This window comes from Rhipicephalus sanguineus, chromosome 10 (assembly GCF_013339695.2).
Source record: "Rhipicephalus sanguineus isolate Rsan-2018 chromosome 10, BIME_Rsan_1.4, whole genome shotgun sequence".
Lineage (NCBI taxonomy): Eukaryota > Metazoa > Arthropoda > Arachnida > Ixodida > Ixodidae > Rhipicephalus > Rhipicephalus sanguineus.
Window position 1 is genome coordinate 152,056,809 of NC_051185.1, and position 15,566 is coordinate 152,072,374.

The following is a 15,566-nucleotide window of genomic DNA, read 5'->3' on the forward strand; positions in this document are numbered from 1 at the left end:
TTCGGGCTGTCCAGCAGGCCCGCGAGGCGGCGGTGAGGCAAGGCCTCGACGTCCCCACGTGGGAGACCTAAAGCCCAGTCGGCGAAAGCTCTGCCGGACCATCAATAAAGTTGTTACCAACCAAATCCCACGCATTGTGGGAATGGGTTTCATGCGAAGCAGTCAGCGAGTACTTCTATGCTGTATTTTATGGCTTTGAGCCAAGCGTTACGAGAGGGATCGACGTGTTTTTTTAAGTTTAGTAGCTGTGTGCATATTGTGGGTTTGCGAGGCACGTCAACAACACTGGCGTTTAAAGGGTAACTTATAGTGGGTAACTTATATTCACATGGTACAATCATGTGAATGTCGTACGTAGCTTTCGTTAATATATTCCTCCGGGGTCGAGCAATGATCCGAAATATCTTGCTGAATCGTAGGAATAAAATGTCATGATTATTAGACTGCTATAAAAGCGGAGCCAACACTGTGACCACATACGTTAATCTGATATGACGCCTGTGTGTTAGGAGTACATATGTAGTGTTTAGTGGTTTCTTGTTAGATAGCCAGCATCACAACCACAATTGACGTTGCACCGACATTAAGCTTGCATAGGCTGTTTTTACAAGCTAGTTTATATACCTGGCGTGGCTCTGTGGTAGAATACCTGATTGCCACGCAGAATGTCTGGGTTCGATTCCTGCTGGGATCCTAATGTTTATTCTTTCCATTCGTTGGGTCAACGCTGCGGATGTCGGTTTCTCTTAACGCTCTCGCATTTAAATTACGATTGTCTGTTCTCGCCGTTTCTGGGTAGATAAAATTGTCAATCACCTGTGGCGCATACCCGTACACCGCGGGCCGTGGGAAACGGGTATGTGCCACACGTGTCTGGAGGAAAGGGTTTGACGACGTACGCGACAGGATTTTCATGTTATTCATGTCATGACCCGACTAGTTATATTCGTCAGATCGTCTTACCCTCCCAGGCCAATTTTGGTCTACACCAAGTTAAGGAGGCGATCATGAGAGCACCCAGACGTAGGTGATGGATAGATAGATAGATAGACATGTAGATAGATATGTAGATAGAAATATTCAAAGTGCCAAAGATTCACTAGGAAATGCTTCGCCTTTAAAAAACGCGCCGTTGCAACCACCATCCCATTCGGCGCGTTTCCAATAGAGGTTTAATTCCGTCAACGCTTCAACACACAGCGAGGTGGCGGCCTTAGCGCAAGCCTCTCTCATAGCATCCATCCATATCGACGAATAGCTCTCCGACACTCCCCTTGCTGTCGCACCGCGTTCCCCGCTCGCCCTGTGAGAAGTAACGGCCAGGCTAGAGGGAAGACACGACGCTACGACGCGCGTAGCGTTCCACTTCGCATTTCACGACGTTTTGAAGGAGTGCATATCGAGCATTAGTGTTTATTATATGCTTGTTGACGCCATCTTTGCGCGGGATTCACCATGCGGTGTCCACGTATATGTGAAGAACTTCAGCTACCGCAAGGGTTAAATCATGACCATGGGCATTTGTCGTTGGTACGGAGATGTACCACTAGGCGTCAACGTGAGTGCGTTGCGTCCACATCAAGCGATGCTATATCTGCCAAACAACAGTAGACATTGTACAAGCTCTCATATACCAATTCACTATAAGGAATAAACTACTTCTGTGACAATACGTTTCACTTTTGTATTATGCCGATTCCTATGAAGGAATGATGAGCCATCTTTTTTTCTAAAATATCCAAGCACTTAACTGAACATGGGAAAAACACACTTTTTTGCGACTGAAAATGGGGTCGTGCCTGCTCCAAGAATTTTTTTTTCAGTGGATTCCTGTCCCCTAAATACCTCGAATCTATATTTCGGCTAATATATATATATATATCCCCTTCGTCGGTATTCAGGAGAACAATTTGTATTTGGCTCCTATATAGATTCGAACATTTCGTTTGGGCTTGAATTAGCTCGTCTAAAACAAATTAGAAGTCTAAAACGATTCGAATGTAGCGTAAAACGATATTTTGCGATAAAATTAACAACAGCCTTCTGCTTCAGTCGGTGCCGTCCTTCGTCGCATGTGCGTAATGGCGATGGCTGGACTTGAAAAGCGAGTGGCCTTTGCATGCGAAAGGTTGCTTGGTTGGTTGGTTGGTTGGTTGGTTGGACCTTGGCAACCTGGCGCAACCCACTGCGGGGATCGGCCATGAAACGGGCGGCACCTTATTTTTGAGATAAAAGTGTTTTACATTTCAAATATGTTTATAAAAAGGACATGTAAGGAAAAACTCACACTAATATTCAAGGCTAGAGAAAAATTTTAAAAAAAGAAATATATATATGTATATATATATATATATATATATATATATATATATATATATATATATATATATCTGTGTGTGTGTGTGTGTGTGTGTGTTTTGAAGCCAGTATGGATGAAAAATAACATGAAATTAAATAACCTAATAAGCAATTCGCTTTGTCTCCCGTACAAAATCGCATACGGCTTCGAAAAGGTTCCTGTGGCTGTGGCCCAATTCAATTGCACCAAAGGGACGAACCATCGGAAGGGATAAATTTAATCCCATCCTTCGGAGGGGTTCTTCTAGCAGTATTTTTCTTTGATTTTTGTACAATCTGCATGTTATAAAGAAGTGGTGCAGAGATTCACTCTCGGTGCAGTGGTGGCATAAATGTGACTGAGACAGACCAGACCTGAGCAGGTAAAAGTAAAAGTGCATGCGGAAGGCGCGCTATTGTGTGCTGTAGGCAGCATTTTCTTCTTCTTGGCGTCTATTGAATGCCTTGAAAAGTGCTCCCGCTCTTCTTTTTCCTTCTTCTTCTTCTTCTTCCGAGCTCGTTTTATGCCGTGCCGTTTCGGATCACTTCTTGTTCAAGGAATAGATCGCCGTGCCCAATGTCTTCATTTCATATATCTTTTATTTCAAATATGCTATCTTGGAGCGAAAGGAGGACAGGATACTCTAGCGTTAAACTCGAAAAGAAACACTAAGAGACAAAAAGAAGTAAGAAAATCGGTCTCTTGCTCTTTATATTCGAGTTCTGCCCTACAACATCATGTCCATCAGCAAGTGCCAACTCGCCCTAGCAAAACTAATTGTAGAACGTAAACACGATAGCAAAACAAGTAGGACACAAATGAAACAGTTTGGATGAGGCCATGTTGGTTGTTTTGGTCACTATTGTTGACGCAGCGCTGGGTTAATGAATGTGGCTTAGCTTGATTGAAACAGATGCAGGATTTCGCTAATTTTGATTAGAAACTGCCTTTTTGAGTTGGCCTTACAATCAGGTATTGCCCCATTTTGATTCCAACTGTTTTAGAAGTTAAAGATACTTAGGCACGCTTTACGCTCCCGTGAAATTTAGCCTAGTTTCGGTTTCTGCATTTGGCTCTTGAAAAAAAAAACGCAAGATTTATAGTTTGCCTCGTTTGCTGGTAGTCGAAATAGCATTTTCAGCGCGTTTTTATTATTATTGTTATTTCACTTATTATATTTCTTTAGTTATGAACCATAAATTTTCTTCGAAAAAATTCAGAATTTGTGGCATTAAAGGCGTAGTTCATTCTGTATACTCATTGCATCGTAGTCGTGCATAAGTGACGTGTGAATGATCCATCGCGTCACTTATGCACGAATACGTAAAAAAAAACGAGAATAAACTCGTTTCAGTACGACATATTGGTTCTTCGCGATTCGTGAAAATTTTTCGGTGTGCCATAAAATTGTTAGCTCATTACGCGACGTCACAAACGCGTGAAATCTCGCGACGTTAAAATCGTGCATGCACGCTAAACTGCTTATCACTATCCGAGCACTACCTCAACTTTTTTTTTGGAATAGCCGGAGAGTGTGTTGTTCTGAAATTAATTCAAGACGGCTGCCCGCCGATAACATCGGCAGCGGCTACTTATTGCAGCTGGCGAGATGGATTCATATGAGTATAATAAATATTTTCAATTGTATTGTAGCGATGTTCAGCTGTTCGTTTGCGTATACAACTCCGTGAACTCATCCTCGCTGAGAGAGAGAGGAATAAAGAGCGCTGAGAGTGTGTGCTTCTTTGCCGTCCTAGTTGTATTCTGCGCTGTACAAGTCAACTGAAGATGAATCAGTACCAACTAGCCAGGGCTGGGCAAAGATACTTTGAAATTGTATCGCGATACGATACAAGATACTCAGGCAAAAGTATTGGAGATACAGATACAAGATACTGCCGCAATAATTGTATCCGATACGATACTTGACAATTGTATCTTAAGATACTTCGATGCATTCTCAAATTTGTTATTATAGATTCATATAATGTAGCAGCAAACGCCTATGCACGAAAATGACTGCTCGAAAATTTCTTAACTGTGACCTATTTTGTTTCACTTGAATGAAATGTCTGTTATTATCTCAATAGTTTTGCCCTTTCCTCTCAAAATGAATTAGTTGCCTTCCAAAACAACTTATTGGGGCTTGTTTTAGCTACTTCACAGGACGACTCTTTATACACTTCGCTGACAGCGGTTCTTGCTTGTCATTTTTGCATTTAATGGGAGTCGCTGCTCAGCTTGCCGACCAGCTAGCGGGTTACCATATAATCACAATAACGTCAATAGGAAGCCTTCGCACGATGGTGCAAATAACGGTGTGGACTTTTACCTTGTCCGTAAAAGAAGGTTTGCACAATACCGTATATCCGAACAGGCGTACAGCAGTAGCAACGCTGGTAGCGGCTTTTTTTTTTTTTGAGGGGGGGGAGAGGGGGGAACGCATGGTGTATACGGGGTTTGAGACCGTTCACTAGCGGCCCGGCCGCACACACGACCGTCTCCTTCCCATTTGTTTTTATTTTCTAAATAAGTATGTTCCTGAGCTACACAGACATGTCTGGTCTCAAGCATTTCTTTCGTGAGGAACCTGTGGTGACCATGTGCTGAAACAAAGCCATGGAACACAAAATCTACATCTCAATCCACGTCCAGATTTCACTCGTTGTGTACATCGGTATCGACGTTTCTCGAATCCTGACTCCAAATCCCCTTCAGAAATGACCTATATATGAGATACGGGATCCTTTCAAATGGCAACGTCATTTTGTTCAAACTCTCTCCGACCCCACCATCTTCACTGTCCCGGCCCTTGGAGCTAAATTTCGCGACTGCGGCCCGGCGGCTATAAGCTGAGTTTGAGACCCCTGGTATATACGTAGATGACGCAAAATTGCAATGAATTTCCATGATTCTATTTAGCTGCTGGCGTAAGGGATTCCTTGTTGATATGCTCACTAACGTGCAATCTTTCAGGAATTTTTCTTCAACGAGAGAACGTGTGCAACGCAGAAATGTCTCAGACGTACTCTATACTTGCACAAAGCGTCGCAGGACACTGCCGCTATTAGCACTATTGCCGCTTATAGCTCCCATTCTCTCCTCTCTAACTTTCCTTCCCCCTCTCCCCTTCCCCAGTGCAGGGTAGCCTACCAGGCTCAGCCCTGGTTAACCTCCCCGCCTTTCTTTTATTGTTATTCTCTCTCTTATTACGTGTCGATTAGTAATAGGAAAAATATTTAAGACTGCCTAAAACAGGGAACCAAATACAAGTAAAATAGAGAGGTGGTTGTGTATCAAACATTCACATTGAATGAGTACAGAAAAACAATACAGACAGCGCCCTTAATAGCTATGCGCATGAAGTATCGTAGACTTACCTGCTGAGACAATAGAAAATTCAGTGCCTACGGAAAGTTGCCTGAAACGGCTCGTTGGGACGCTCATGAATAAAACGGAGCATTCAGTAAAACAACGTTTCTCGAATCCCCTTCCTAACGTCTTTAAGATGGCTCCTAATGATTTGCAATATTATAATGCAAACTCAATTTCGCTATTTTCTTAAGCGGTAAGCAGAATATTTTGTACTGTATACTAAAGGCACGCCCCCATAATAATATATTTGTTTTCAAAATCGCCTTGGCAACGTCTAAATGTGTAAACAGTAGTAGAAATAAAGCAGACAGAAAAATAAAGCAGAAATCTTATTTCGGGAACGCGTTACAAAATACATATTGCAGTGACCAGACCGAAAAAACAGCGCTGAGACCTAGGTAATGTATGTGATGCAAAATGACAGCTAAGAAAGCACTTGTGCTAATAAACAAATTATGATTTCATAAATTCTTTGAATAAATGTAGATGGATGTGAAAAATACGGTACGCGAAGATATTTTCTGTTAGTTAACCGCTTACTCAATTAGATCTAGCATCAGTACCAGTGGTGCTAAAGTTGTTAGAATCTTATTTGCATATAAGTTTATTCATTGCCCGCAAGTCAAACTTACATCCACGAGATCCTTCAAATCGCTGATATGTAAAATCCACGCGAAGCAAAGCAATCCCATTCTTGCACGCATCACATTTCGTTACGGAGCAAGACGCAAGAGAATCTTCAATAACGACACTGTAACAACATCAGAATTTGCGCGATAGACGCCACACGCAGTGGAGTACGCGGCGCAGTACAGTGGCTAAGAGCAAGTGTCATAGCATTGGCGCAACTAAAAAGAACAGAAATCGAGAAAACCAAAGGTGCGTCGGCTGGGCGTAGACGTCCGCGTGCTTGTCTTCCTCATTTTCTACCCTCTCTGAATGACTCTGGCGTAAAAATAAAATAACGCCACTGCCCTTAGACTTATTCAGATGGCTTAGTGACACCAGTACCAGCTTGAGAAGCGGAGCTTGGCCAGCGATTATTGTTTCGCATGGTTGTGTTGCGATAGAAGTATCTTGTATCTTAAGATACACGATAAATTATCGAGTGTATCGGAAATACAGATACAGATACTCGTCTTTCGAGACGTATCGCGATACAGATACAAGATACCCATAGAGTATCTAAGATAGTATTTAAGATACATGTATCTTCGATACTGCCCTGCACTGCCACTAGCCTAGCTGTCAGTTCTGTCTCTTTAGTCCAGAAAACTGTGAACCTTGACAATCTTCTTGGTATGGTAGATCAGGTTGCGGGGCAAGCCTGAAGTCTGGGCTTCCAGATGTGCTCGAGTCCACTGCCTCATCGTCGACTTATTGCAAGCCGCCGCGATCGCTGCAAGCCATATGATAACCAAGGCGACGCATGTTAATTGGAGGCTAAAGCGCAAACTTCTTTAACCTCTCCTGGCGCTGCCCAACTAAAACACTCAACACTTCTGCACTCTCATCGACCCACAGCAGCTTGGACTCACATCAGCTTGGGTTGCGGAACATAACAATAGAGAGAAGCAGTGATGTTATTTCGTTTCGACGAAAGAAAATGAATTTCCTGAAGCAGGAAGACGTTTGATCGGTCCATACAACATTTACTCGTTTCTCTCCGTCTATGCGTCGTCGATGATTTAAGGTTCAGGCCAGGCATAGCAGAATAAAAGCATCACAGAGTGTTCTAAAGTTGGCCCCTGCTCAGCGGTAGCCTCCTCTGCAATGCTGGAGCACAAAACGCGAAGGCATCGCATAAGCGGCCCGCACCGCAGAGAACCTAACAGCGCGTGGTCGTGAGACATGGGGGACCATCCTCACATCAGAATCGCAGGACAAATTTCATTACATAATTACGTGATCATTGTGTTGAAGTAAAACTTCGCCTCAGTTCTTGGTTTCGCAATCTGCAGCTGTCCTAGCCTGACACGGGGTGTATCGTAGAAGGTCTTTCTCCTCGAGGCGCACACTGACAGCCTCAACGCAAGATGTACGGAGCAGAATAACGCCCACAATGATACTCTGCCCAGTATATATACACACGCTATCTCTTGGTGCATTTGCAGCCAGCAGTAGCTTGTGAGCGCGCAAATAGGCCGCGTGACTGACGTCACAACACTTCCTTGACGCACAATTTTAAAAACTATAATAAGCCAGGCTGGCGCCGTTGCCTTGTGCTCCGTCGTAAGGGAGCCGGCTGCGCACGATTGTCGGGAAGTGGCAGTGTCGTTGGTGACGACGGCTCCGAGCTTTGATTGGCCGTCGGCGTAGCATCAGTGATGTCAGACGCATGTGGTAGTCCATTTCCGGTGGTGGGTCACGTCGTACCGTTGGTTCGATGTCCGATGGTCGCAGGTGCTCCGCGTGCACAAACGGCACTGTGTTTCGCACACACACTAAATACGTTGAAGACGACTTTACACGCGTCACTTCTTCCGACCTTAGAAGTTGACCCGAACTGCTTTCGGAGCCAGTTTATTCTCCCATTACCTCGCTCAGCGTGAACGTCGTGATGCATATTTGTGGCCACCGGTGAGACCGAGGTCTGCCTGCGGACCTCTTGAGCTACGTCGAACAGCGCCTCATCAATGTGCGGGAGGTGGAGCGAGATCCCTATCCTAGTGAGCCTGCCAGTACAAATTTCACTTAGGCGATTCCTCTGAGAGATGAGGACCGCCGCGCTAAGCTCAGCATAAGAGTTATGTATATCGACCGCTAGGAGGCGCTCGGTCGGAGGGCTCATGGGTAGACCGAGTGCTACCTTAAAAGCGCTTCTAATGAAGGCATCTGCCTCGCTCTTCTCGCTTCTGTCGAGCGAGTGGTACGGAGCGCCATACGTCACTCTGCTCATAACCAAGGCCTGGACAGCCGGAGGGTATCCTTTTCTTTAAAGCCATTTTATAGTAGGTGATGCGACGGATTGTTCTGGCAATCTGTTTAACCGCAGCCTTCAAGGTAGTTATCGTGTGAGTGGCCTTGTCATTGCTTTAGACCCAGAAACCGAGTATGCGTGCCGAGTAACCTCGGCTATGGCATGGCCGTCCATCTCAATGTTTATGCCAAGGAAAGTATACGTGATCTTATTTGTAGAGATTAGGATGTAACACATTAGGTAACACATTAGACATAGGATTGTTGAAACTTGAATTTCTGGAAATAATGTTCTCTCCCCCTTTGTTATAAAAGGTGAACGAGCTTAGCAACTGCGCATATGTAAATGTCCGAGCCTGAAGGCGTTTTTCTGCATATGAAACAAACTTATCGTGTTTCATAATGAAGAATATTCACTTGGAGGCAGTGAAATCCCGAAAATCATTCACCTTGCGCATCTCTCAGGTGCATTCACATAGGTACGCTAGTCCTTCGCTCTTCACAACAGCAAATAAAATGAAAACATGATTATCATCGTCGCAATGAGACTGACCACAGCCACTGAAAGGCAAAAGCCTCCCCTTTCTTGTGCTTGCTACGGCCACGTTGTCCCCGGAAACTTCATATTCTCATCTTCAAGCCTAACTTTCTCTCTTTTCATCGCGTGCTTGCCTTCTCCTGGAATCTAGGCTATATGCCCTGTCCCCACTTCTGCTGCGCTTCGACTGAGATGCTCTTAACACGCGTTTGTTCCCTGACCGACTCTGCTTTTTTGAATGCGAAGCATTTCTTAGCGAACCCAAGGAACCTGAGCGTTTTTATCTTCGTATCCATCCATCTAGCCGCCTACGTCTGGGTGTTCTCGTGATGGCCTCCTTGACTTGGTGTGACCAAAGTTGGCATGAGAGGGTAAAAGGGTTTGACGAATATGATTTCTCATCATCACACGAATGACGTGAAAATGCTGTCGAGTACGTCGTCAAACCCTTTGGCACCAGACACGTGTGGCACATATCCGTATACCACGGGCCACGGTAAGCCGGCATGCGCCACAGATGTGTGACAGTTTATATCTTCTCAGGAACGGAAAGGACATATATCGCTAATTGAAACGCGAGAGCGTGAAGAAAAAGCGACATTGGTAGCGCTGGCCCGACGAACGCAAACAATAAAAATAGGATCCCAGCAGAAATCGAACCCAAGCATTGTGCATGACAGACAGGTATGCTACCACAGAGCCATGTCACGTCTTGAAGCTGCTTTGGAAAAACACCCTATGAACGCGTAATGTCAGTGCAACGTAAGCTGTAGTTGTAGTGCTGGCTGTCTAATTTAATAACAAAGCAATAACCATTACATATGTACTCTTATGATACAGGAGTCATGTCGGGTTAACGTCAATTGTGGTTCCAGTGTTAGCACCGCTTTTATAGAAGTCTAATAAACATTACATTTGTATTTCTATGATTCAGCAAGCTATATTCAAGCGTTGCTTGACCTCGGAGCAACATCCAAACGAAAATTACTGTGATATTCACATCATTGCACCATAAAGTGCATTTCGTTTCAATATTACTGACGTCTGTGCTCTAATGTGAGTGTTGACGTTACGTTAGACCATAAGTTAGCCTTTAAACACCAGTGTAGTCGACGTGCCTGGTAAAGTCACGACGTGCACACAACTACTGTGCTTAGAAAACAGGTCGATCCACCTCGTAAGGATCGGCTCAAAGCCAAGAAATGGAGCATAGACAACTAATCGCTCACTGCTTCGCCTGAAACCGATTCCCACAATGCGTGGGATCTGCGAATTTTTGCTTGCTTGCTTGATCCTTGATTTGTCCCCTAAAATTACGGCATTTACCTTTCTTGTCATGGCTCTCTGTGTCGTCCTCAATTTAAGTTGAGCTGTTTTTGTAGCTATCAACATAGCTTTTATTAATGAGTTAAATGTCGCTTCACAAAGGTTTGTCCACAGAGCCAACTTGATCAACATATTTAATTCCTTCAATTGATTTCAACATTTGGTCTATCGCACTACTCAGTAGACGAGCATTAAATTTGTCGCGCGGTTAAGTTTCATGTACAGCAAGAACTGTAAGAATCGTGAGCTGTTAGGTCTGCGCCATGAAGTGATGCAATTCTGAAGCGTTCCTAGGGTATGGAGCGATATACTTACATCCGCAAGGTCAGTTACGTTATCAATGGGCCCAAGACTCCTTTCAATGGGTAAGTACTTTCCAAGTGCTTGCGGAAGAAGACGAAAAGCCGCACCGCTGTCTCTCAGCTTGTCGGTATAGCTGACGACGGTTCGCTATTCTTGGTCAAGAAAGAAGACCTTGGTCGAACGCGGAAATAAGAAAATAAACTACGAGCTTAGCAAATGCGCACATGTAGATGTCCGCGCCTGAAGGCGTTTTGCTGCAGATGAAACAATTGCGCTGATGTCATCGGTGGAAGTTTCAATGACAGGTCCACTTATTGTTCCCGCTAAAAAGACAGCAATATGCTATTCTGGGAGAAATAGAATTCTTTGTCGCTTGTGTACACGCGTTTGCTGAAGTGCACAAGGGAGCCTTCATATACAAAGCAACAGTAGCACGAGTATGTCTAGACACTGTGAGAAGACATATCTTGAGCAACAAAGCAATCTTAAAGCTTTTGTGCCAACCTTCGGCAGACCTTCCCCATTTATAGTGCAATGTTGCAGCGACAGCGCTTCAAAATTGAACTTTTGACGACGTTGCGAGCCGAACCAGCGTTAGCAGTTCTCTTTCGTTGCAAATGCTGAAAACTGTAATAACGTATCTTCAAGCATAACTTTTGAGGCCCTAATCGGTTAACTGCTCCTCCTTGCAGACCTGAGCCATCCCAGATAAAAAGAAGGAAAAGCTCTAAACAACGCAAACCTTCACTTCTTTTTTTTAACTGTTCCAATCACCCTGATATATAAATGTACTTGCATTGTTGGCTTGCTGGGCGTTTGAATAATATGAAATTCCTTCTACTCGCCGTGAAAGGCAGAATTTCCTAGTTATCTTCGATTGCACATATCCAACCAACGTGATACAATATATTGTTTAAGTTGTCTAATAAAAACGTAGGGCAGCTCCGCACTACATTCGGTTACAAGTCTAAAGCGGTGTGGCTTTTCGCCGTCAAAGGACCCCCCTCCAGCCAATGGTGTCCCTGTGTCAACGTGAGGTCGCGGCTGACCGCATTGCACCTACAGGCAGCGCTTGGACCCAAGTTTCTATGAGTGCGTCCGCGCCCTATAGTAGATCCTCTGAAAGCCTTAATCTCGAGCGAACAAATTTTAGTTCATTTTTTTTTATTTCCCCGTTAGAATAAACCACGGGAAAAGGTTTATTGGTCAGCTGGAGTAGTGAATAGCTGCTTTATTGCTCACGCTGAATTTCTTCCGGTTTTTCTCTTATCCGCTTGATTCTGGTTTTGCGCATTGCCGGCTCTCTTTTCGGCCATGGAGCCCGAGCAGGTCACACCGGCATGTGCTTTATTGCTCTCGAATGAGGTTCGTTACCATCCACGCCATGCCGACGGTGACGACCTTTTTATTTATTTTTATTTATTTATTTCAGTATACTGCAGACCTTCTCGGTCCAAGCAGGAGTGGTAGTAGATAAAATGGTTACAATTGTGTCGAAAGTGACGAATATATTCCAGATAATAGTTCAATGCTGCACAACAATTTCAAAGATACACTTCTTAGATAACAGGCGAGCACAATTCAAAATTGTAACATACTAATTAGAAGAAAAGATATCGCCGATTTCCCGAGCAAAAGATCACTTTACATCGCACAGTGTATTGAACCGCCGATCAACGGCTCAAATATTCCAGAACGTGCATCGGCGGCTGTTTGCAGGCAGCGCCGAGCGCTTACGAAGCAGAAGAAACACCACGGTGATCGTTGTTACCGAACACTGCACACAACACACAAGCAACGCTTATCGTGGCATTCAAATTGGGATACGTATGAACGGCACTAAAGTCAGTTTGCGAGAGCGCGATTTCACTGACGACGACGATTCATTGTCGCGAACAGCGGAGGCGGCCATTTTGGTCAAGGTCCGTAAGCGCGGAAGAACACGCTTTGTGATCCCTCTCGTGAGCGCGGCGCGAAGGCGGTCGGCCGCGACGTCACGATGACAAGGCGACGCAATTGGCTGGAGGGGTCCTCTGACTCTGAAAGACGGCACTGCTCTTCACTTGTAACCCAGTATAGTGGCGCGAAGACTGAGGTAGCGGCATAGCTGGTGCCGTTTCCCTCCTCCTCGCCCTCACTTCGACATATTATTGCGATAGCAATTATATGGACACTCTCGGACATGCAAATATATGTATTGTGAGCGCGAAAAGTGAATGACTCTTCCTCCTCTTTACATACCATCATCACTTGTGCATCTTCGTCATTTGTATATATCATCATCAATGTGATTTCGGCTCGAGCGTGGCTGAATAAAGCGGTTCCTCATAGTATATATAAATAAAAGCCACAAATAAAATAATTCAGAAGAAAAAAATCCGGACAGCTCGACCTGGGTTTCGAACCCGCGGACCCTCGCTTCGCAGATCGCTGCCCTAGACAATAACGCCATGCCTCATTCGTTCTCTAGGATACCAACGGCAGAATACAAACGCACGCGGCGTTGGGTGAAATACACGGGACGCCTCAACTGGCAAAATGAAAATTATGCCAGACGGTGGCCATGCCGCATCGTTGCCCGCGCTGCATTTGCGTCGTATTGCTGCCGACCCGCACTAGTTTTCCTTTTCGGGGTTGTAGCGCCACGCCACTCGTGGCCAGTCGGCCAGGGGAAAAGCAGAGCGTCCAGTGGCTCGTGGTGTCGCGAGCTAGTGGGAACACTTTGGCTATTTGAGACTTGTGCCACAGGAGGGAAGAAACGAAGCGTCTAACCAAGAATCACAGTATATATGTCACACCACGACCAGAATTCTGAGGCTAATGTTACAGCGCAAACGCACAAGACACCCACGAAGAAAAGAAACGTACACACAAGCTCTAACTAGCAGCTGCTTTATTCTTTCATATGTCAATGCATATATCAGCCCAATACAATCTTACCACACATGCGCACATAACAATAACTCTAAACTAAAGCGTGTGACAAGGAATATAGTGTATTAGATACTCGAAGACATGAAATTATATTCATATGGGTGCATGGACAAAGAAGTAGAGAAGAAGTAAGAAGGCCGAAAAAGTGCCTTTGCACTGTCATTTTAGCCTCAGCAATGTGAACGAACTGGAATCAAATGAAGTTTTATCTTAATGACCAGAATCGACGCCCGCAGGGAACGCGAGCCGTGGCTTCATTGTGCCACTGCCATATGCCGCCCTTATTTTCTTCTCTTGAAGTCATGCGCTCTGCGGTTTTGTTTGCCGCCCAAAGGAAGGCGCTGCAGGGTCTTGGGACAACGCGAGCGCAAAAGTCCGAGAGTGGCTTGCGTTCTGCGCAGGGATCCTGGCGGCTCGCAAATTTCTTGGGTCCCCAATTCTAAGACTGTGTAGTGTTCGCTGGAGTTTTGATGTGCGCCTTCGACTTGTACTTTGACATACATAGCGTGGTCGACCGTGCTGGCGCGATTATCTCTTGAGGGGGACTTTTGTACGTTTTGTGCTTTCGCCGCAAAGTTTGCGTTGAAGCTATAGGCCACACGAAGGTCACTTTGCCCGCTTTAGCGGCCGCGTTTGCGCAAGGACATCGCATTCATTGCTTCGCCGTTGAGGCGAAGCTGCGACTTTTCTTTCTTTCTCTCTCTTTCTATTTCTTTGTCTTTCTGGGTCCCCCAGCCCTCTACCTGTTGTGATCTTCCATTCTCTCCAGCCATCTATCTCCTTCTCTTTTACCCCCCTTCCCCTAAAGGGACGCGGTTGTGGTGTCCTTGACTGAGAGACACTTACTGTGTCACTCCATCTTTCTATTTTTTCCATGAAGAACCTCTTTTCTACCTTTCTTCTTCTATTTTACATTTCTTTTTCTCTATCTCTGTATTTCTTGCTTCTTCTTTATATCTGTTTCTCTTCCTCTCTGTATATCTCTCTCTTTCTTGGATTCTGCCTCTTTCTCTCCATTTTTTATTTTCTGCCTTTCGTTCTCTTTTTCTCTCTTTCTCTTTCTTTAAATAGTATGTTTTATTCTATCCTCTCCTTTTTTACCTACATCTCACCCTCACAGCATTCCTCCTCTCCCTCAATTCCCTTTTCCATCCCCTTCCTATGCTGTACTATACAAGGCTATGCTGCGCTCTGCTAGCCGCTCGCCTCCGGATGGTCTGCACGCGGGTTCGGATCTCGCCTCGCGAAGAAATTTTTAGGGGTGAAGCGCCTTAGGGTCTCGGCTTGTCGGCGGTGCATCGTCATCTGCTGTCGCCGCGCGCATCTTCCTGAGCTATTTGCTTGCTTGCATCGTCGTGTCCTGTCCATTTGCTTGAGCGCAAGAGAGGGTGCCACCACCTCAGCGCTCGCCGTGTGGCGAGAGAGAGCGAACGGCGAGCGTTGACTATGCAAACTCTCTTTCTGCGATGAATGCTGAACTACCTGCTCGCGAGGGGCGAGAACGCACCCTCGCCCGCGAGAGAGAACGCCTATGCAGGCAGCGTTTGCTAGAGAGTTTCTTGAAAAAGGCGAGTGCTCGCGCTGCACAACCGTTCACCGGCCACCCCGTATATAATAGGAACTGGATCTTGACCTGCAATGTAGTGCCACTGGGATATTTCCCTTGTGCGTAGTTGAACAATAAAGATACGCAGCGTGAACGTTAACTAAAAGCGGACTGCGGGTCTCTGTGCCTAATCTTTCTTCTGTCTCTCATTGCCCATTAGCAGTGATTTTACTGTGGGAAACATCAGCGCACACTGCATGCTTCGCCACTCCACAGGCTTCACGTTA

At 45.2% G+C, this 15,566-nt stretch overlaps 1 protein-coding gene across 1 annotated transcript in view; it reads right to left on the reverse strand.

Annotated features, from left to right (window-relative positions):
- Positions 1–11,019, reverse strand: part of LOC119372599 (uncharacterized) — a 28,655-nt gene extending 17,636 nt beyond the window's left edge. Inside the window, exon 1 of the mRNA XM_037643079.2 lies at positions 10,812–11,019. The gene's annotated coding sequence lies outside the window, so the exon portion shown is untranslated. The remainder of the gene's footprint in view (positions 1–10,811) is intronic.
- Between the last annotated feature and the right edge of the window lie 4,547 nt (positions 11,020–15,566).